General features: G+C 31.7%; 1 pseudogene; it reads left to right on the plus strand.

The window, feature by feature from the left end:
- The first annotated feature begins 16,028 nt into the window (after positions 1-16,028).
- On the plus strand, positions 16,029-23,998 carry LOC142613863 (very-long-chain aldehyde decarbonylase CER1-like; annotated as a pseudogene).
- The last annotated feature ends 1,558 nt before the right edge of the window (positions 23,999-25,556 follow it).

The following is a 25,556-nucleotide window of genomic DNA, read 5'->3' on the forward strand; positions in this document are numbered from 1 at the left end:
CTTGCATGTTGCAGTCGAATTCACTTCGGTAGGAGTTATCAAAATGGTGGTAGCAATTGAGAACTAGCTATGTGACCTCACCTGATGATCTATTGCATACCAGGCCATTGGGGGATGAAGGATTTCCACGACCACGCCCCTTCCCTCAATCGTTCTTCTGATTTGGTGATGGAAACCTCGGCCAGCTTGAAATGAATTTGTGTGGTGGTCATCGCGTCCATCACTTGTAGTAGTATAAGTTTTATTCGCCCCAACAAGGGAGAAATATCAACAACATGTTGATTTTGTTCAAAGGCGAGATTCATGAGCGTATAGATTCCCATCTAAGTCATGAAGTGAGAAAGGATCAATACAAGTGATGATGATTGAATTCACAAAGGAGTCATTTTCTGAACAAAGGTCTTCTAATAAAATTCGTTGAGTTGTTGATCGATTGTTGTAAGAGTGTCAGCCAAAACTCGTGAAATTGTGAAATAATTTGCGATGGAGGAGTTGCCCTTGTTTTTTAAGGTAGAAAGTTGGTAGTGAATTTGCATGCATGTTTCAAACTTTAAACCGTGAGGTGTACATACACGTAATCCAAGGACAGCCATACATCAAGAGAGGCTTCACATTTCACCACATGTGCAAGAATTGTTTCAGAAAGAGAGAAGATGATGGCACTAAGAATAATTTGATATTGTAAATGTTAGTTTCTAATATAATTAAACCCTGGATTTAGAATGACTTGAGCTCCACAACTTGCCTGAATTAATGGAGATGACTTGAGGTGGACTTGGTGTTGACCTATCAAGAAATCCATACAAATTTTGTCCTTTCAAGTAGGGAACCCTTTGTGCTTTCCATAAATTTGTTGAATTTGAATTTATTGAACATTGAATAAAGTCATTATCCTAAACAGTTAGACAACATTCTTTGTCCAAATTGATCATTCTCTTAAAATTTTGTCATCTATTACTGACGAAAAGTGGCCACGGTCACGCTTGATTATATTATAAAAAATTCATTTTTGTTAAAATTTATAATAAATTAAGATTAAAGCACACGCAAAACTTGTTTGACTAATTAACAAGACAAAAAAAGAGAAAATTTAAAGGAATGTGATTTGAATCCTATGATTGAATCTTTTTTTATTACGAAGATGCTATAGTTAATTTTGCTTGAAATATTATAACAAATCCTAAGTGATAGGTTGTTATTGGTTATTATTGTTGTGGCAAAAAAGTAATTTTAATGCTATTTTCAAATTTGAACCAATCATAACTAACCATTTATGATTTATTGTAAAAATGTTGTAAACACTGCACGTCTCTCAAGAAATAAATAAACAAACAGAATAAAGGCACTTATGTTTTGTATGTGTCTTGGTAGTCTTTTAATTAGCATTCTCATGAACATCTTTACGTGTCTAGATAAGTCTGGAATATATTTTATTTGAAGGTTTTCATTACTGTTAGTCAATAAAAACTAAGTAATTACGGGTTTGGATTGCAATAATTTTCAAACTATAGGATAAATAGTAAATGAATTAGAACTTCAAGGCTACAAATCTCCCTAAAACTCTAAGAGGTTTATATAAAAATTGGACACAAAATGGGTCTAGTGCTCCAAATCCAATGCATTGAACCCATAATTGTGACGATAACGTGTCCAATCATCCCTAACCAAATCTTATATAATTTGCTCTCCAAATCAATGGTTCTTCTTGAAAAAAACTTGGAACCTTTGTAGACGTGTAACTAGTTGCATATATCATAGATCACCTTCTACTCATACTTGGGATATTCCTGTTACATCAAGCAAAAAAGAGAAATATTCCTATACTATCCTCCACTGCAAACCTTGGGAAAGGTTTTTTTAAGCTAAAAAAGATTTAATACTATCTTTCTCAGCTCTCTTTAGTGCATTCCTGATGAGGGACAGCCACTTGTCTAGAGACTGTTCTCTTTAAGAAAGTATTTTAATTCGAGTGCTCGACAAAATGTTTAAAATTTATATTGCTCAGGAGGAAACAAGTAGCTGTGGATTAACCCCGTATAATTACATTTTTCTCATCTTTGTAGCCTCTTAGAGCTTTCTCTGACCACGAGATTTCATTGTACTTGAGGACTTTTAAGTCTTTCCTCTGAAGTACGTTTAGACATATCAATCTTTTTTTTTTTTTTCTTTTTCTAAAAAAAATAATAATAAGAAGAAGGAAGAAAGTTTTATTCAAGAGGAAAAACAAAAGAGATCGAGGGACCAGGGATATAGAAACACAGGATAATACATTTTATTGTACATATCCAGCCTTTGAGGGCTTTCGTTCTATAAAAGGGGGGGGTCCTATAGGGGAGTTCTTCATTGTGAAACCCATGATCAATAGGATTGGTTCCTGAGAGAGAGGCTCCATTATATAAGATAGTAAACTGACTTTTTTACATTTATCCACCCTAGCCCGTCCCTTTTTATTCCAACTATGGCAGTTAGTCGAGGAGATGTTTATAGCTATACCTACAAAATTTGCAAAATAATTTTCTTGTTAATAATTCTCATGATCACGACCACCAAACCTAAACCTCTCTTAGCATATAGGCCATTTAAAGAAGTGAAGGCAGCACTAGGAGATGAAAAGAATGAAACAAAAGTTTCACTTGAAAGAAATCCTGTCCCACCTTCTGGTCCTTCTCCTTGCACTTATATAGGACACACCATGAGTGGCCACGATGCCCATTGCCCGACTCATCGGTGAATTTTCATTTCCTGCATATACGTATTATGTGCAAAAAGCAGGGAAACATTACTAGTCCCTAAATATGGTACGACATATATCGTCTGTGGTTTTATATATGTATTGTGTAACTTAAAGAATAACACTGTGATTTAATTAGCTTGTGTATATTGGTGTCTCTATTACGGTTTGTGAAATAGTTTAATGTAATAGTGGGCTTCAAGTTATCGCGTTACTGGTGTGATTGTTTTTTTTTTTTCCTCTTCTTCCACATTTTCTAGACTTGTAATAATGTGTTATCCTTCAAAATCCACAACGTGTGTTTAATCAAATATTTAAAGATTATGAATTTGATCTTTTCTTTTTCAGATGTTTTTCTTTTCTAAATTCTAGGCGTGACGTAAATACGGGATTAATAGCAAGCACCAGATTAAATGGAGTAACACACCAATCTCCCTAATAGTCAGTTTAGTTTCCATTAAGTGGCTGGTTTGAGTGAGAAGTTTGAGATATTAATGCTTGGAAAATTTATTATTATTATTATTATTATTATTACACTTCACTCACACGAGATTTAATCCCTAAGTAATTAATTTAATAATTGAACTGCTTTTACACTTCAAGAAAGTTCTGTTTAATCCCTAAGGAATTACAAACAATAGTACGCGTGGCTAGTTCTCTCTTCTTAGGTTAATTAATAATTTTATGCAAATTCTGAATGGCTATATCAAAAAGAGACCAAATGATTTTCAAGTAAAAAAGGCCAAATGATTTAGATCACATAGTTTTGCAGAATTCGTTAAAAGGACAGAAAGAATATTCTAGGTTTCACAATTTGTGTGCTAGTGAAACTTTTTCAAAGCCTCGTAGGCTTCCACATTTTGTATATGAAGGAGAATATATCAGGAAATAAAATACTACGTTGCAAATTACAGATGTTGCTTCCAACTTCCAAAGGGAAGTTTAGTGGCCGGGAAGGTTTAGAGAATTATAAATATATAAGGATACAAATCCTTAGATGTTGAACCTTCCATCACTAATGATATTCAATTACGTGATTGTGTTGAGCAAAAAATTTCATAGTTAAATTATTGTCCTAAAAAAACAGATAACATTACATCTCTAATGAAGTTCAATTATGTGATTGTGTTGATGAATAAATTTCATACTTAAATTATTAACCTCGAAAAAAAAAAGATAACATTGTTAAAATTTTATTGCATTGGTTAATATATCTATGTAGTTAAATCAATTTTAAAAATGATTATAATTTTTTTTAAAAAATGATAGATTCTACTCGGCCATAAAACTACTGACCTTATTATATAATATGATATAGTTTTTTGTTGTATAGTTTGTGCGTAGTCCATATTTTCTTGAGATGCTTTGTCAAATTCATCATTGAAAGTTATGGAGCAAGACTTAAATACAGTACTTAGGTATTATTTTTTAGATTTTCCTTTTAAGATTCTGTCATGTAGATTTTTTCTCATGAAAAAGATGTGTATTTTTTAGTTAAGTAGTCATATGGTTGAATCTTAAGAAAAAAAACTTAAAGAATAACACGTAAGGTACTATATCTAAATTTTGTCCGAAAATTACATTACTGGCAGCTTTAATATTCTATAATCTCCAGCTACTGTTCAGATTAATTAAGAAGTTTGTAGCCTACCATGCGAATTGATAAAGGAGATTTTGAAGGTCCGCGCGTGATGAATCACGTAGAGATAGTAATATTATATCTTCTTTTTTTTTTTTGGTGAAAATTATATCTTATTTGGAACTTTTAGTTTAAAAGAAATTTAGATTTGGTTCCCCCTAAATTGAAAATCAGTCTCCTAATTAAAATCCTAAAAATTTAAAGTGATGATCACCTAGTTCGTACATGTGACTCATGGCTTCCTTCCAAAACAAAAATAAAGTTCATTTTATACTAACAAAATAAAAACAAAATCCTTATAATTAAATCTTCGCTCTGTAAAAAATATAAATGGCATATATATATAATATTTTAATATTTGGAAGCTGGCTCCATTAATTAAAATTAGTAGTGAGCCTGTACAATTGGCCAATGGCAACGAGGATGGTCAGCAAAGCTAATGGAACAAAATGGAATTTAAAAAAGTTTCGTTGATTTTTCTGATGACCAGTGCGCATGGCGAAGAAGACATGCAGGTAAAGTAAATTTTTTTATGAGTTTTCATATAAAAAGCACCACTAAAAATTTAAGACTTGACTGGAAAAGGAACGAATCATAAGGGTCAAATGGGAAAGCAAAAAGATCTGTCGGTTTGGTTGTCATCCTATCAGAAAGATTAGTAGGATTAGTACATATACTCGGTTTATCCTAAAGGATAAACCTCTTCCACCCAAAGATCGAGGTTGAGTGTTTGTTTATTGTTTAGGTAAGAGTGCTTTATTGGGTGTAGAGCTGTTTGTTATTTAGATTTTCGAACACTCAGATTATTTAACTTAATATAATGGCTAACTAGTAATTTAAGTTTATTATACAGATCCAGGTTAAATAATGACAATCATATCACAATAAAAGAAAAGTAAAGAAGACAAGTAATATGATGATTCACGAAAATTAATAAAGTCGTCAAGTTTCAAAATAAAAAACTTGAGGAGATTTAACCTAAACAATCCATAAGGCAACAAATGCACTATATAAAATGAAAGTGTTTACAATAGATTTTCCCTTAAATCTAATGCTACCTCTTGTAGTACTTACTTATGTAATTACACACAACCTTGAATCCACAAACTCTTCTATTTGAATTTGTTGCACACAAACACTTCACTTTGTGACTTTGAGATTTCACTCAAAGGTTTAGATTATCAGCAGTAGTCGATCTTGTATACAACAACTTATCTCCGCCGATTCATGCAATATCAATCTAATCTCTATTAGATGCTTGTTAAGTTAAAAGGTTACAAAACCTCTCTGATCTCATAGGAGTAATTCACAAGTCTTGGAAAATGTGTATCAAGGTTTTACTTTTATATTTAGCAGTGTTGGACTCAAACCTTATTGTTTCACGGGCTTTTGGGATTTATTTAAAATCTGCAGAAAACGCATCTCGATTGGTCGAAGGTGTCTCCCGATCAGTTGAGCAAGGTAGTTACTGAATTCTTCTTTTTGCAGCTTGACTATTCTTGAATCTTAACTTGAATCAACTTGAGCAATGTCTTAAACTGTTCTTAGACATAAATATCATATACTAGACATGTTTTTATACTCAGTTTGCCAACATACATAAAATTAGAACCTAAACATTTAATCTTAAATATTTAGAACCTAACAAAAATGCAAAATAAGATAATATTTGTGTTAATTTGCACATGTATGTAATTTTTCTTTCTTAAATTCTTCTATGTATGTGAGTTGCTTGAGAAAAAAATGTTAACATTAGCGTGATTTGAATTGTATATCTTTACTTAATTTCTATTGCTTTGTTAGTGATGGTTTTCTTTACAGTCGCATTTAATTTACCTGTGCTTGATGCATCAGGTGGTTATGGAGAAGAATTGTCATATATGAAATCTTGTAACTGTAGTTACTATACCCGTTGAAGTTGAATTGCCGAAAAGGTATGCACAAAAATTTACTTCTCGATACACATGACGAATCTCAATCTACTACGATCTGTAGGCGTTTTCAATTAGATTCCAACACAAAAATCCTAGGACATAAAATAGTCACTACAAGAAATCTAGGTTTAGGCGGCATTTTTTTAGCGACGTTTCTAAATCTGCCACTATAAGTGATATATTGTGACATTTCTAACTAGTGCCACTAAAGCGTGTGCCTTTTGCGAAGTTGTTGAGGCTCATTTTTTGAAAAAGCCTACCAGCAGGAAGATGCCCAACAATATGGGCAAGAAGAGAGTTTGTGGATTGATAGGAAGGAACCATTAACGGTAGGAATAATGGATCACAGACCCATAAAATAAATAAATGGGTCTTGAGAAAAGCAAATGGGCCCAGAGGAGCCTAGGGGAGGAAGTAGTAAACCCATGGGTGTTATGTAATGAAGAAAAATAAGAATGGACCACAGTAGGCCCGATGTAATGAAGTAAGAAAGAAAAGGGTTGATGGAAAACCCATCAGCCCCAAAGATTAAGGATAAAGTAATTGAGCCAAGGAAACCCAAAAGAGTTAGCAAAGTGCCCATGAGAATGTAGAATCAGGAAATGGGCTGAGAATGCCCAAAGAAAGCAAATGGGCCATGGATATCCATAGAGAAAGAAATGGGACAAAGGAGCCCACAAGTAATGTAACGGATTGGGAAATCTCAAAGTGACATGAATGACCATACAGAGTCATTGAAAGAAGGCTGGGCAGCTGGTCCAAAGAGGCCCAGCAAACATGGGTTCAATAATACCATGGCAAGAATAGCAGAATGGTGTGGCAAGAACAGCAGAATGGTGTGGCAAGAACAGCAACAAGATTACAGGTGAAGCAAGAAATGGACTAAAAAGAGAGGCTCAAGCAAGGCCCAACCCTTGGAAAGAAACAGATCAATAAAGAATGAAAGACCAGATTGTTTATGCCATAAGAGATCAAGGGTGGGCGGCAGAACACACAGACGAGCCCTAGACCACAGCAAATGCATGAGCAGTAGACAGGTCTAGACGTACACAAGAAATGGAGCACAAGCAAGACCCAAGCCCTACCAGCCTGTACCTAGCCAATACAAGAGCAGTGGGTCATGGGTCAGAGGTAAGAGAGGGTATGGTCTGGCGGTGGGGGGAAGGGGAAGCCTATTCTGGGGTTCTTGCTCAAGCTCTTTTGAGAGAAATGTCCTGCTAGGATGACATACCACCCAAAAGATGAAGGATGAGCTGGAATCACTAGGTGCATGCCATGAGGGATAGGAAGGGAAAACACCAACACCGTGGCAGATGAGAAGGACGCGGTGAACAAACAAACAAAATAACCTTCTTTGTCTGGTAATAGGGAGCGCACACAGCCAGCACAAGTAAGTGTTGGTAGGCTGGGGCACTGACAGACTGGTGGTGGTCAGGAAGGACACCCAGACCATAAAAAGGTTATTAATGGGTAAAATGGTAAAGAAACAGTCGTGGCAGGTAGTATATAAACAGTCTTTGCCGTGCATAGTAAAGGGGGGGGGAAACGGTAACAATCACCATGAGAGTGATCACCATCATGCCACACAAGAAAGCTGATATGCATGAAATATATACAATAAAGTACTCACATATCTACATATTTAGCCTTATTTTTATGTTATTTTGTTACTGATTATATAATATCTTTGTGTTGTAGGTAACAAGAGCTTTACATGAAAAGTGGGGTTAAGCCAATTGAATGAAGCCAACTTTCATCCAGCCAGGCATGAATTCAAGAGAAGACCAACCTAATAAAATTCAAGTGCAAGTGGAGTAAGGAATCAAAGGAAATTTGCATCAAATCTAAGTTCAATTCGGATTAGAATTCCAGCTTGCACATTAGTAGTATTTTTGGCATAACTTTCGGCTCAGATATCCAATCGAGATGATTCAAGTTGGGATGGAAAGTTAACTTAAAGGGCTACAACTTTGTAGCTTACCAAAAGTCCAAATTCTGACGTTAAATGGGTCAAAATCGTCGGTTAAGTGAAGCCTAAAAATTTGGGATTTTCTCCAAAAGGGAAGAGGATTCCTTGACCTATTTAAAAGCTCTTTAGGAAGAAAAAAAAAAAAAAAAAAAAAAAAAAAAAAAAAAAAACCGGAGAGGAAAAGGGGGTGCCGCATAGAAGAACTTGTTTTGAGAATCATTACGAACAGGAGAATCTGAGGACAAAGGCAAGAGCTTCATGTTGATCAACTAATTAAGATGAAAAACATAAGTTTTATTTGTTTTCTTTTCAATTTTATTATGAACTAAATTTATTTTCTAGAGTATTGATGTAGTCTAGCAATGAACACACAATTTATATTCTGAGTTATTTTATTTTTAATATTTCCATGATTGAGTGTTTAATTCTTATTCTTAACGCTTACTATTTTTTTTTTACGAATTATTATTTGATCAATTGAATTACAAAGAGACCGAGAGGCGATTTGTTATTTTAGTTCTAGAATTAAACATCATTAGTTGAGCGAAAGTAGAGATGCTTTACCGCGATTAGTGTGCTTTTTTTAGAAAATTCAAAGTACGTAATAAGTCTCCAATTAATTAAATTCACATAGAGATATGGAATTGTTAGTTGAAGATATTTTTGATATTATTTGAGAGAAGATATTGAATACTTAAGGAATTTTTAATCATCAACGGGAGATTATTAGAATTTAATAATTAGGAAGAATAAATTGTGTGGGATTTGTTAAGTGAAATCAACCACTCTAGGTCCATTCTTATCATATTTTTACACTTTTAGATTTTTGCATTTTGTTAATCTCTTATTCGTAGATTTATTTTTATTAAATAGTTTAATTTAATTCAGATAGTAGAACGTTCCATTTATTTTTGATTTTCCAAATAGTAATTAATTTAGTGAATTTCGGTATTCAATAACATAGTTAATCCCTGTGGGTTCGACATTCGTTTTCTAAAAACACTTTACTACTTGTTACGATTCTGTGCGCTTGCAGATTATTTTACGCGAACAAAAGCATTAGAGAAAAGAGAGAAAACAAAAAACGAAAAATTGAAATAGTAAAATAACGGGGGAAAGAAACAGAGTGTTAAAAGAGGAAGAGAGATTAGAATGGCAAGCATGCACCAATGAGTTTTCTCCTTCTCTCCCTCTTAAAAGCCTACTTTTTGCTAAGAAATATTTTCTGGTACAAGCCATTCAGGTTCGCTCCCTCAAAGTGTGTAATTTTCGCAGCAAGATGCTCCTACGAGGTTACCCACATTGAGGAAATGGTTCCCTCCTTGGCTACAGCCTTGTAACTAAACTAAGTATAGCAAACTAGTCATATTTTTCTTTAACTTTATTGATTGTTGCTATATTTTCTCCTCCAGCCTTTATTATTACTTTTACAACCCGTTCTCTTCTTTTATTTTAGCGAAAGATTGTTTATTTAGTTTGCCTAACAACAACGTATCTCGCTCATCATTGTTTTGTTGCACCCATTCCACCACAACTTCCTTCTGCTGTAGTTTCACTTGCCGTGGGCATATGACAATAGTTTTGGCAAACGGAGGCATAGTTTGTGTGCAAGCTGGACCAAAGTGAGTTGCAGTTGGGCTGATCCCGACTTTCTTATCCAGAATACTCGGGACTAGTGCATTAGAAGGAAATCCAGCCCAAAAAGACAAAAAGGCCCACCACAAAAGTTTTTTTTAAAATGTCTGTAATCCAAAACAATAGCGATGTTTATTAAAACTTCACAAAAAGTATAGTTTCAACAACATTTATTTGGCTTATAGAGACGTTTTCTTAAAATGTCGTTGTAGTTATTAGAACAAGAACATTCATATGGATATCTTTATTCTACATTGAATATTGTGGTGGGCTTTTTTGCGTCTTGGGTTGGATTGCTTCTACCTTACTAAGACCCAATGATTCTGGGGTAGGAGAGTCAGGACTGGCTCAATTGAAACCCACCTTAAGCCAGCTTGTGCGCAAGTTAGAACCCTTGGTAGGGATCTTGGTCACGTACCTACGACAGGAAATGCTGTCATAAAAAACGTTATGGCGGGAGAAACATAATACAACAAGATAGCTAAATATTCTAACTAAAGTACTTGCTACTGACTAAAGATAATGTTTTAAACAATTTTGCAACGAGAAAATACAATAATATGAGTATGGCAGAAATGAATCAGTAACAAGAAAAATAACGTTAGTACTTAAAAAATCATGATAAAAGAAGGAAGGAGATTATTCTATTAAACTTGGTTTCTTAGAAGATTAAAGTCCAAAAAGGGAATCAATCTCTAATTTGGGTAATCTCACAGGGAAATCCTGCCATAGAAATTACCTACTTTGGAAAATGGACCTAAGTGACTTAATTTCAGATTCTTAACTTGCTAGAGAGTAGGCTATTGAGAGGGAGAGAAGTGGGTAGCTTATTGGCGCATATTCTATCACTTTTCACATTCCTGTTTTCTCACTTCACTTTCTACTCTCTTTCGTTTAGCCTCTCTACTGTCTTTGTTTTATGTTTCTCTGTTTTTTAGTGCTTTCTAATATTCCTTCTCGTTGCCTTTTTTTTTTTGTTCCTCCCTTATTGTGCACGGTTAAGGCCTTTTTATACTGTCTGCCATGGTAAGATTTACCATTTTACCCTTCAATTACTTTTGGCATATTGTGGGTGTCCTTCTAAGATTGCCCACTGGTCTGCTGGTTGCCCAGCCACCACTACTTCTCTGTGCTGGCCGCGCCATGCTTCATTCCCAGAAAAAAGTAGTTTTGTTTTATTTTCTTGCTTCCCGTGGCATTTCCATTTGGATAAGGGTTGGGCTTCTTTCTTACTAACTCCTATAGCATACACCTAATGATTCCAACTCATCTTTTCCTCTTTTGGGTGGTATGTCATCCCAGTAGGACATTTTTCCCAAAAGAGCTTGAGTGGGAACCCTAGAATAAGCTTCTCCTTGCTTCTCCCTGCGCCTCATAGCCAGACCATACTCTCTCTTACTTCTGACCTATGGCCCACCGCCCCTGTATTGGGTGGGTACAAGTGGGTAGTGCCTAAGCCTTGTGCGTGCTCCACTCCCATATAAGTCCATTGCTTGTCTAGTGTTCACGCATTTGTCATTGCTTGCGGGTTTGTCTGGTCTTGCTGCGCGTTTTGTTGCTCGTTTAACTCTTCGTGGCATGGATGAGTCATTAGGTCTTCATTCTTTGCATCTCGTTTCTTCTTTGGGTTGGGTATTGCTTGGGTATGGGCATTTTCTTCTTTAATTCAGCCTCTGTCTCCTTTTACTTCCGGTTTGTAGGCTAACTAGTATTCCTACCACGCCACTGCATTTTTTCTGCCATGATATCGTTTAACTTGTGTTTGCTAGGCTTCCTCTAGGCTTGCCATGTATTATTCATTCCCTTAGTTTACGTTGCCCAGTATTTCTGGTGGGTTAGTTCTCATATCATCTTGGGCTTCCTTAACCCATTTTATTCCCTTGAGCATCCTCGTCCTGTTCCATTCTTTCCTACTTATTACATTCCCTTGGGATTTTTGTTAAATCTTTTGGGCTTCCCTAGCCCAATTATCATATCTTTTAATTTTGGGTTTATTAGCCTTTGAACCAATCCCATTTACTAATTCCTTTCTTTGGGCTCCCCTGGCTCGTCTTTGCTTGTTTTTTACTTCTTATAATTACCATGGGCTTACTACTTCCTTCTTTAGGGCTCCCTTGGGCCTATTTACTTTCTTTGGGGTCATTTTACTATTTTGTGGGCCTGTGTACCATTATTCCTGCCATTCAAGCTTAATAATTTTTCTTAATTTGCTAATTCTTATTTCTTCACCCCTTTTATATTGTTGGGCTTTTTCTATCATTGGGCCCTTTTGCCAAAATGGGCATCAACAAATATCTACAATGAAAAATATATTCAAATAATACTCTGTTTAAATATATAATTTTTTTGAACGTAGGATCTTGCTTTGGTAAACAAGAACAGTTGTTCCAAGCAAACAAATGTACATACTAGTGGTTCAAAAAACTTTGCTTCATATGTAGAAGAAGTGGTAATGAATCAATAATTATCTTGTAAATGATTTATTAGATTGTTCTTAAGTTTTTCTGAAACCATTATTTCTAATTAAATAAAGGTAATAACCATAATTTAGGTAACAATGCTTGGGCATCATGTAGAGCGTGCAAATGTATACGTAAAACTCCATTTTTGTAAAGATGGCACTCCTGTTAATTAACAATATATATGCTAGCTTATATAGATATTAAAAAAAAAAAGCACAAACCGATGACTAAAAAAAAAAAAAAACCCAATGAAGTGATGAATAATACATATTGAACAACCCAAAAAACACTGTAGCTTTTACACACTTACACAACAAGTGTTATAACATTTTTACAAAATATGTATTTTCAGTTGTGGTTGGTCACAGTTTCATATTTTATTATTTTATTTCGACCTATTAGAAATTGACACCTTAATAATTATTAAAATATTGTGAAATTTATTGTGTTAGTACAACAATATATATGCTAGCTGACATAAATATTTAAAAGAAAAAAAAAGCACAAACTAATTACTGAAAAAAAAAAACTGTAGACACTGTAGCTACAATGCCAATTGAATAAACCAAAAGGCACTGTAGTTACTGTGTATTAGCGCATTCGCGCTTCATATATATATATATATAAAATTTTATAAGCAATCATTTAAAGTAATAATATTTTATTTTTTAGTAGTAATTCAGTACTTTCAAAATATAGTTGATTGGTATGCCCTCTTTCCACATGAATGATGAGTTCCAATAATGAAATTTATGGTACAACCCACTAATCATGTGAGAGGAGAAAATACCTCACTACACTTTGAGAGTATTGAATACTTTTCCCTCTTTTTTTTCTTTTAATATTCAATGTTTTTTACCATAAATAATTCATTAACTTAAAAATATATAAAACATATGTTTCCAACAAAATCTAAGTATATCTCTCCCGTAAAATCTAAGTATAGAAATGCATAGATTTTTTGGCTTTCTCAAAAGAAGAAATGATGATATGAATTTCATTGTTAATAAGTTGGGACATTCATTCATAAAAAAGAAAAAAAAAATTCATTTAGTATTTTTATAATTATATTTCTCTTATATTACATTATTTATATTGAAGCATATAAAATTGATATTTATTATTTAATTTATTTGAAATTAATTGATTGATATATATTTTATGTTTTCGAAAACTATAGTATAATGTGTAGTATAAAATTTATTTAATGAAAAATAAAAAACTTTATTTTAAAATGTTGAAAGAATATTAACTATGTTTCGACATAGAACAGGAGGAGGAAGTTTGGGGAGATGAGTCAAAAGTATCCATTGATTAGGGAAAATGAATCGAGATTAGGTTTTTGTAGGTCATTAAAGGCCTAAGGGTAAAAGCAACTAATAAAATATGTATTATCAAAATTTTACATATGTTGGGTCAGATCATTCCATATTTATCAACCTAAATCCAAAATAAGATGAAGTTTTTTGTTTTTTATTATTTTTTTTATAAAAAAAAAAATCAACTCACTCCAATTCATTTAAAAAAAAAAAACGTGAAATACCAGATTTTTTAAATTTTTTTAGATTGGGCTAAACCCAGTTTGGTAAATTGATGAGTTAGTTAGTAATTTGGATTAGCTATTGCAACATGCAATTAATAAATTATCACTTAGTTGTGGAGATGTAAAAGTTAAGATAATTAAAAAAAAACATTAAAAAGATAATAAAGAGATAAAATGCTAAACAAAAATTACTTACATCAACAAGTAGTAAATGCATGATATAGTGGATATAAATAAGCTAGTTAGCACATCTGGAAGAATATGGCAAGAACTAAGAGCATTCACATTTGGTTTCTTAGAATTATTCTATTTTATCATCTTAAAAGTTACTTTATCAGTTATATCATATTATTTTATAACACACTTAGGATGTGTTTGGATACTACTTATTTTACTGAAACTGAAAAATTATTGCTGAAAGTACTGTAAATAAAGGTAAAAGTTAGTTGAAATAATATAGTAGGTCCATAAATGGTACCAAAAAGTGCAATGGACTTATGAATATTAGCAAAAATAAGCTAAATAAGAAATAATCTAGCTTTTTAATTCTTATCCAAACACACACTTAATATCTTAACTTTTATTTATTTCATCTATTTATTAAAATATTAATTTCACCGACTTTTTCCCTCTTTTCCTCTTTATAAAAAATAATTACCGACCCACCAGTACTATAAAGCACAATATAAACCTTTCACAAGTTGCTGTAGAAAATTATCACCCTACAATAAATTCTCTTGCCATAAAAATATCACCTTACATTAAATATTACATTTATATGTGCTGTCCTATCAAAACAGAAAAAGAAAAGAAAGAAAGAAAAAGAAAAAGAAGCAAGTACGTATGGTCTGACTTGTGTTATTGTTACCTTGACTTTTTTTTTTTTTTTTTTAATTTTTTTTAAGAGTTTTAAGTTATGGCATTATGGTAGTTCTTTATTATTATACTAAGACACCAATCGGTTTTTGATATGAATAGGAATTAAAACTTTCTTTCTTATTCAACCACCGGAGAATTTATCAGTTGAGCAAATTAAAATTTACACCATTACCTCGACTAGTATTGTGTTACTGTTACCTACATCCATGTTATAAATATCTATACTACCAAAAATAAATACTCTATATCAATATTCTACCGACTAGTACTTGTCTTATTAAATTCTTAATTCAAAACAATAAATATAAAAAACTTACTTTTACTTTTTATAGTGCTAAATAAGTATCACCAAACTTTGGTGGTAGATATATAAACAAAAATTGTAGGATTACAACTTACATTACAATTTTCGTTATAACTGTTCATATAGTAAACTATGAATAGTGGATAACTAGTAGTGGATTCTTGTAAAATTGACATATAATTAGTCATAATCTACAACTTAGTATAGTTATCGCAAAAATAGAAACATTTTATATAGAGTTATGCTAAAATCGCAAACTATTTTACTATACATTTACAATATATTGATGTAATCAACCTCTTATTGGTTTTCATCTAAATTTACCATTAATATTACTTTTTCATTTACTAATAATCATTTATTACATTAACAATTTGTAAAATAATTTATATTTTTAACATTGTTCGTTCCAAAATAAGATGGTCCTAACTCAGCTAACAGTACTATGTTATTGTTATAAGTGTCTATGTCATAAATATCCGTACTACCAAAAATAAATACTCTATATCAATATTCTACCTACTAGTCCTTGTCTTATTAATTTCTTAATTCTAAAAAATAAAAATAAAAAACTTATTTTTACTTTTTACAGTGCTCCACTAGATCGAAGAGTACTATTTAGTATTCAAGTACTTGAATTTTATTGTTAGTCAGTACAATCTGGAAAGTAGCTGAAATAGGATAGAAATTTGCTAAATACGTTGCTCTTTTGCTTAGCTTGCATGTTATAATTGTTATTAATAAAAATGACATAAGACATATATCTACATAAAAGTGATGTACGTTAGTTGATAATAATAATAATAATAAGTGATGTACGTTAGTTAATAATAATAATAATAATCTGAAAATTTTCGTGTAGCATTACTCTAATAGCATATAAATATGAGGCTTCCCGAGGCAGAATGCTTAAGGGAAACAGTATAGAAAATATGGCTTCTAATCCAGGAATTCTCACTGATTGGCCATGGAAGCCTCTTGGAAGCTTTAAGGTGGTGTTTTTATCTAAACTTACTATTTCTCTCACTTGAACACACACCCCCTACAAGCACTGTATGTAACTTGGTGGTCATTTTTTGCGTGAATTGTATAGTAACTATATGTTTAAACACTAGATTATTTAATTGGTCCACATCGTGAACAAGTCCGGATTATATCCCTCTCTCTCTCTCTAGGGTTCCTCTTTCTAGCAAAATTTTCGAAAAATTGTTTCTTGTGGATTGTTGTTAACATACAGGCAGTGGGTCAAGATGCAAGTTATGTAATCTGTATCCGGCTTTTCAAACCTTTTGTGGTCCTTTTCTCTATAAAGGCTGGATGACTACCCATGCAGAAAAAATTTTAACCACAACTCAAAATTTTATCTTATTAATCTTTTATTTTAATGTTAGGACTAGGCTTAACTTAAACCTTTAGAAGTAGTATAACTTAAAATTTTTCACCCATTTGTATTAGATTTTGATCGAGACCACTCACAAGGTCTATTACACTGAAAATATATGTACATATATTTTTCCATTAATATAATATGAGTATGTGCTTGAAATTTATTTATATTTATTATTTACTGACTTATATTACTCTTTTTGTAATTATGTATTATCTTCTTTACAATTGTTATTGTGTTGTTGAAACCTTCTTAATTGTCTCTCCAAAAAAAAAAAAAAAAAAAACCTTCTTAATTAAGACATACACAAAACTTAGATACAACTCCTTAGTGCAATATATTATATTTTCAAAATGTGACTGTATTGACTAATAAAGTATAAACTACATTATCTTTTATGAGGATGATTAAATTCATTGAAGTTATTTATTTTAATTTAATTGAAAAACTAAATGTACAATACATAAGTTTTATCCTTAAGATGATATCCAGCTCAAAAATATAAATGGTTTTCATTTCGTATACTAACTTCTCATCCTTTCATTCAATTGAAGTATTTGGTATTGGCTCCATGGGTGGTACACAGCATATACTCATTCCTAGTCTAGGAAGAAAGTGAAAGGGACCTTTCCAACTTTCTCATACTCCCATTTCTATTATGGAGGGTGCTTCACAACCAGATATGGATTAGTATTTCTCGTTACCGAAATGCAAAAGGCAACAACCTACTTGTTGACAAGAGTCTTCAATTTGAACAAGTCGACAGAGAGCAAAATTGGTCAGTATATATATACATATATATGAGCCAAAATAAGCTTTTATCCATTTCTCACAAACTTTCTAGCAAAATGCCCTATATTTGAAGCTAATTAAGAAAATGTCCCTGTTTTGAAACTCAATTTTCTAAAAATTGAGTTTCAAATGTATAACTCGATTTTTGTAACATCGAGTTATATCGAACGTGGACTTAGAAATTTTTTTTTTTTTGGAACTCGAGTTTCATGAACTCAAGTACTTCACATGGAACTCAAATTCTAGAAATTATTATTATTTTTTAAGACAGGAACATTTCTTTAAATAGTTTCAAATATGAGGCATTTTGCTGAAAAGTTTTGACGAAAGGGGCAAATGCCAATTTTCTCCCATATATACGCATTGGTGTGAGCAACATATTTGCACAAAAGCTAAGATGATATAAATTTTTTTTCTTACGTGACATTTCTTTCTTTTTATATCAAACTTAGGGATGACCAAATAATCTTCAATGGAATCATATACTACTTACTCAACAGCACGTTGCCTGGGGCTTCACACTTTCCTATTTGGAGAACAGATGGAGTAATTATAACAATTTTACTTCATGTGGGTCTCGTGGAATTCCTCTACTACTGGTTTCACCGAGCATTGCACCACCATTACCTTTACTCTCGCTATCATTCTCACCACCATTCCTCAATTGTCACAGAGCCTATTACATGTAAGCCCTATCATATTATTTTAGGACAAAAAATTATTGTTGGTCCTGTACTTCATGATTTTGAGTAGTTGAACTTTAAACAATCGTTTTTAGTATCTAATAAATATGAAGTATTTTTTAAGTTAATTTGTTAGGGACTAAATTATAAATTTAGATTTTACGGATGGACTAAAATCACTCATAGACTAAAGTTTAGATACCAATATTCTAACTTGGCCTATTATTGTGCTCTTTGTTACATTATCACTTCTCACAAGCCAGTGAATTTTATTACATAATACTGACAACAAAAATACACTAAATATTTTTTATCATGAATAAATACACTACTAGATATAAATTCTCTGTATATAACAAGTTATAGATTCCACATGAATAACTTATTGTTTTCATAAAATGAATATATAAGTAATATAATTAAATTATAGATTTCACATCAATAATAAATTAAATTATAGATTTTCAACTAGAAAGGGGTCCGATAATAAATTAAACTAGTCCAATAAGTTTCTGATCCAAACCTAATTTAATACAAACCTAAATGGGTCTAACTTGAATTCGATCCACTCGAACCATTTGCCATATCTAAGTAAACTACACGCATAATTTTATCAGCAATGCTATTTTTATAGAATTCGAATTTGGTAAGGAAGAGGTATAAAACTCATATTTTATACTATCTAAATATTTTATATCATTTAACAAGAAATTGTCATATTAGTTTTTTACTTAACTCAATATATCCTATCACATACAATAAAATTTTAATAAACTCACAATTAAGTTAGATTTTTAAATGAATATTATAATTGATTGAGTGTGGTTGTGTATATTATATAATATGTAATATGCATGATAATGTGATATGTTAGAATTGGAGGGGTAAAACTTGGGTTTTACGCATCACATCCTTAAAGAATTTAATCTCTTTCTTATATTACGTAATATCTTTTTATGGCAGCTGTCATTCATCCATTTGCTGAGCACATGGTATACTTTATGCTATTGTCCATAACATCGTTAACAACGGTCTTGACGGGAACTAGTTCTTTGGGTACTCTATTCGGATATATTACCTATGTTGATTTCATGAACAACATGGGTCACTGTAATTTTGAATTTATTCCAAAGTGGTTGTTCTCCTTCTTTCCTCCACTCAAGTATCTCATGTACACTCCTACGTAAGTCAAAACCCCTATCTTCTACACAAACAAACTTTGTTTTTAATTAAAATCGCCATTTTAGTTAAAAACAAGTAGGTGTGTGCATAATAACCATTTCTCTATTAAAAATCACAAATGAACTTAATCATTTTAATAAATATTCTAACATTTTCTTTTTTTTCACCCAGGTTTCACTCTCTGCATCATACACAATTTCAAACTAACTACTCGCTTTTCATGCCGTTCTATGATTATATCTATGGTACCATGGACAAATCCACTGATCCACTATATGAAACTTCTCTCAACAAAGAGGAAGAAGTGCCCCATGTAGTGCATTTAACACATCTCACAACACTAGACTCAATCTATCATCTAAGGCTTGGACTTTCTTCCTTGGCCTCTAGCCCTCACACCTTCAAATGTTACATGTGGATAATGTGGCCTATAACATTATTGTCTACAATGTTAACCTTGATTTATGGTCGTACATTTGTGGTTGAGAGGAATCGTTTCAATATTCTCAGCTTGCAAACTTGGGTCATCCCGAAATATAGTGATCAAGTAAGAAAATTTCTCACCACTAGTTCTTAATTTAATATGTAGTTTTGAAAGATCTTTCTTCAACAACTTCGACAAACATTTTCGTCATTGTTCATAAAATTTGTTGGAAGCGTATATATTCAAATCAAATATAATATTTTGCTTACTTATTCATCTACTATTGTCACAGTACTTCTTACAAGGGCATAATGACTCTATCAATCATGTGATAGAACAAGCCATACTTGAAGCAGAGAAAAAAGGCGTTGAAGTGTTTAGTCTAGGTCTCTTGAACCAGGCAAGTGTCAGTTAACTCAGTTTTTGTTTTTGTTTTTTTCTTTTAATTGTAATTCACTCTTCTTCTTTTTTTTTTCCTTTCTTTTGTTAAATTGTATATCTAGTATTTATCCTTTAACTTTTGTTTCAAAATTATCTTTATATTTTTAATTGTTTTACTTTAGTCTATATACTTTCAAATTTGCTTTAAGAATGTCATTATTGATATTGGTAATATGCTGACGTGGCTAATGGAATTCATGTTACCTCGTAGACTTCATGGTGGCTTAGTTTCATGAATTCCTTTAATTATGTTAAATTTCTCATCCACGATATTGGCAATCGCTTATCGAAATTTTTTTGAAGTATACTTGCAAAGTGAGAACCAAATAACCCCTTAACACAATATAATTAACCTAATATTAAGCCAAGTTGATTTACAAGTTTGTTAATTAACACTAGGTTAAACCAATAGGTGTAACATAAATATAATGCGGAAAAATATAAAGAACACAAAGATCTGATGACCCAGGAAAACCAAACCGGTAAAAAACTTGAGAATGATTTAACTTAACTATCCTCAAGGTAAAACAGATCCATTATAAAAGAATTGAAGTTTATACAATAAAACTTAGACCACTAACATCTTATTGCTACCTCGAGTAGAAAATTTACTATCATGACCACGTGACAGCTCCGAATCCACGAACTACTTCTTTCTCTTGATCCATAGCAACTACAAATTCTCCTACTTGTGACTTTGAGACCCCACTCAAAAATTTCAGATCTTCGTTAAGTTCTTTATGTAGCAACTGAAGCAATCACCATGCTCTTGATATCAATCTTGATAACTCTAAGTGTGTATGAAGGTAAACACCTCTAGATCTCACAAGAGATTCAAACATACAGTACATCAAAAGTTTCTAAAACGTAGTTAGAGTTTTTCTTTTTTATTGAGAAGTAAAACATAAAACCCTATACGTGCAAACGAGCTTGGGCTGAGTTGGAAATTCTGCAGAAAAAACAATCTACACAATTCTCGATTGATTGAATCTAATTTTCGATCGATCGAGTCTTGCAGAATTTGTCCACTAACTTCTGCATTCACTCGATTCCAATTTTACAATAAAAACATACTTTGAGCAAGTCTAAACCTAGACTCAATATTTTTATTATGATTTGCCAAACACCTTAAGGTCTTAGAACCTGACAACATTTTAAACTTTTTTTTCTTTTTATTTATGTCCATTAATGGGTTTATACTTTATGCCATTTGGTGGTGCACTGAGAGACAACTATGATTAAAATTTTAAGAATAAAAACTTTTACCAATTTTTTAATGTGCATGTAATTTTTTGCTGAAATTTGATTTGCTTATTTGTTTGAAGTTGATAAATATAGTTATACCTCTAAAAAAATAAATAAAAAGATAGAGGGACTCTAAAATTTTAAACATAAACTAAAAAAATATAAACCAGATTCCAAGCACCCCCCCAAAAAAAAAGTGGGACTATCCTCAATGAAATACTGGTGGTTTAAAACTTTGTTGTTTTAAAAACGATAAGTTGGTACTCTAGCTCGCTCTCTCTTTCTCTCTCTCTCTCTCTCTCTCTCTTTCTCTCTCACAATACATCAAAGGTTTTGCAGGGGGAGGAACTGAACGGATATGGCGAACTCTATGTCAAGAGGAATCCTCAACTGAAAATAAAGGTGGTGGATGGAAGTAACCTCGCAGCTGCCATTGTGCTAAACAACATTCCCAAAGGGACAACCCGAGGCAAAATCACTAAGGTTGCTTGTGCAATTGCAGTTAATTTATGCAAACGAGGCATCCAAGTATGTGTATTGTGTATACCTCTCAGATCCATGTCATAATAAGTTCATGAAGGCTTTCATTAATAAACTGCATCATGCTATTTAGTGTTACCATTCATGCACTGGTGGTGTAGTCAGTTTATACTTTATAACCAATTTTAAACTTTAAGAAAAGCTCAAATATGAAATAGCTTCAATTAATTTCGGAATTAATAAATGGGCCAGTAAAAAGGTAAATTATTATCACTTTTTTAATCTTCTCACATGAGTTGAGCTCCTCATTTTAGGTATCTACATTACATGAGGATGAACACATGAAGCTTAACAAATCGTTGGACATGAACTCAGAGAGTAGTTTGATCCTTTCAAAAAGTAACAGTCAAAAGGTAAACCATAAAATACTTTTCCTCTATTATCTCAACCTCAAGTACATATCATATTTGTTCTTACTAAATATTTAAATTAGTATTCACAGACTTATATATTATTAATTGACACCATTTCTTTTCAACACCTGAAAATTCTAACATCTAGCCAGACGAAGATTAAATTTTTAACAACAAAAATATTACTATAAATTTTTACAGATATGGTTAGTGGGAGATGGATTGACTAAAGAAGAACAGTTGAAAGTGGTTAAGGGAACATTATTTATTCCCTAATCACAATTTCCACCAAAGAAATTACGAAAAGACTGTTTGTACCATAGCACGCCAGCAATATTGATTCCCACTTCTCTTGAGAATGTCCATTCTTGTGAGGTTCGTAGTATTACACTTAATGAGATTTTGTGTTAAGCATCAATCACCTCCCTCCCTTTAAAATGTTATGGTGGCACTCTTATGTTTAATTTTTCAGTCTTTTTCAAATGAGAATGATACTAAAAGTTATTATTAATTTTATTACAAAACGTTCACAAATTAATGTGATAATAAGTATCATTAGTGTTACATCAATAACATAATAATTTTTTTTTGTTTTAAAAAAAATCATTTACTATATAATAAAAGTTAAGTCCTAAAAGCTGTTGTTGCATCAAATAGCAATTTTCTTTTTGCAATAAATGGCTTCATTCTCATTTTATTAAAATAGATTATCTTATTAATTGTTAATATAGCTTGCTTTAGGTAAAACGTTTTTACATCAATTTCAAGATATTTAAAATTATACTCCAATTACATTTTATTACAAAAAATTTCTACAAATTTGAAATAAAATTTAATGTATACTTTCTCTCATAAAAAATTGGCTTTATATTAAATTATTTAAAATTATTTAAAATTATTCAAAATATTTTATCTTATTAATTTTTAGGAAAGTTCACTCTAGGTAGTAATTTATTAACTAAGTCACAAATTTTTTAATTATAATCCAACCCAGATTCTACTACGTACAAGTGTACAAGTACTAGAAATTGAAAGAAAGAAAGAAACATACACACACACACACACACATACACATATATATATATATATACATATATATATATATATATAATATTTTAATTTTTTTAATGATTTATCATAATTTTTTAATTTTACTAAATTAATATAACAAAACGTATAACATACCATTCTTATGTCAAGTTACTTGGTATGTTTGTATCTCAATAATTCAAACTAAGCCTCTAGTAAAGTTTCTAGGGATGATAATTTATAAAATAGTTTTTCTTTTACATAAAATTTTTTATTAATCCGTGCATTGCATGGCAGACTACTACTTAGTTTATGAAAGCTAGGTACTGAAATTAAGAAATAACTGTAGCATTGTACCTCAATTTTTTTTTTAATATTACTCATTTGTTTATGTGAGCCTTTAAATGTGACCACAGAACTGGTTACCAAGAAGGGTGATGAGTGCATGGCGTATAGCTGGGATAGTGCATGCATTAGAAGGATGGAATGAGCACGAGTGTGGTAACACAATGTCCAACATGGAAAAAGTTTGGCAAGCAAGTCTTCGACGCGGATTTCTACCTTTGAAGTTCCCAAATGAATATAAATACTAGCTTTATAAGCATATATATGCATACACAGATGCAACTTTTTGCATTGGTGTGTGCAGTGTGGTTAGAATTTATATGTATTCCTTCTATTCGGGATGTGATGTCTTGTTTAATTAATTGGGTAGAATTATGCAACTGCTTACTTAATTTGGTTTGTGCGTGCAATGTATTGGGGATATCAATATCATGCATGTCTTGTAATTTATTTTGTTATTAGTATGTAATTCTGTGTGTATGCATGGATACTAAAATTATGCCTTGGGCAAAGTAATAAAATTATGCAAAAGTTAGTTATGGAAAAAGTCCACTAAAAATTGCACCTACGTGAGTTGAATGATAAAGGCAGGTTGAAATTTTTGGTTTTTCTTTTTGGGTGTCTGCAAAAACACTAAAAACAATTATTGGATCATGTTCGTGTTTGAATTAATTTTGTAGTGTTGTACGATAACAAAAGTCCTAATACTAATTTGGTGTGATTTGGAATTAACAAAGCTCATTCATACGAACAATAAAATATAGTAATACATTTATATATATATATATATATATATATATATATATATATATATATATATATATATAAATATATATATATATATATAAAAGTTAACTTTCTAAAATAAACTTTTTAATATCATGCATGTCCTGTTTGTCCTGTTAGACAATTAGCAGGGGTCCGTGAAAGGAACATGTTTGTGTATGAATAAACTTCTACTAGAAATTAAGATTATTTATTTGTTGAAATTTGATAAGAAAGACTTGTATCTTTTAAATAATGTTTCATGTTTAAATTGACTTGCCGTAAAGATTATAGGCTTATTTTATTTTTATTTTTTTGAGTAAGATTATAGGCTTAGTTAGGTTGTGCTTAATAGACACATCATTACCAAGCATGAATGGAATAACTTATTTCAAAATGCTAAATAATGTTAATGGTCCAAATTGAAATTTTTAAGTGCTACTACATTGTGCTTTGAGCTGTGGGGTTAGTAACATATTGTAATTATCTATAAAAAAAAAACATTGTACTTCACATAAAATAAAAAATAAAATAAAATAAAATAAAAAAGAAGAAGAAGAAGAAGAAAGTGTTACATGAATTTATACATAAATGCATTAGACAAATAAAGAATATTTTCTCTTAGTGATATATTTGAATTTTACAAGTATCATGCCTTGGTCAAGGGAACAAAATTATCCAAAAAGTCTAAAGGCACTAAATGTTCATTGAAAATTACACGTGCTCCCTTTTGTGGTTATAATATTGTGGGCCCAAAAGCGAATAAAAATCAATATACTGTTAGGAGAAATGTAATTTGAACCCTAAATGTCTCCCTTGGAAATACTTAGAGGTGCCAACTAATTGAGTTACAAGACTTTCGATTGGACCCAAGTGAGTTGAATGGTAGAAAGAGCATAGACCTTTTTTTTTTCGTTAACAAGGCTAAAAATGCAATGAGAGAGGGGGAGAAGTTGGTTATGGTAGGTTACAATAGGTCAATTTGGTGCGTACGCTTATGCACTCTCTGTAAGCCTTTTGGAAGTTAGGCTTAAAAATGGGTATTGGGCTTGAGAATGGATTTTGGACTTAGGCTTGGTTTCTTGATTCACATTTTGGGCTTTATTAAATTATTGGGCTCTCCACACAACATTGATAATTTTTGTAGCGATTTAATTTGATTTCTTTTCATTGGAACCAAGAGGCTCAGATATAGGCCAAAATAAAATAGGGTATCTACAAATAGGGTTTGGTATGGCATTCAAGGGCTAAAGGGTAAAAGCACCTAATAAAAT

This window comes from Castanea sativa, chromosome 10 (assembly GCF_040712315.1).
Source record: "Castanea sativa cultivar Marrone di Chiusa Pesio chromosome 10, ASM4071231v1".
NCBI classification, from domain to species: Eukaryota; Viridiplantae; Streptophyta; class Magnoliopsida; order Fagales; family Fagaceae; genus Castanea; species Castanea sativa.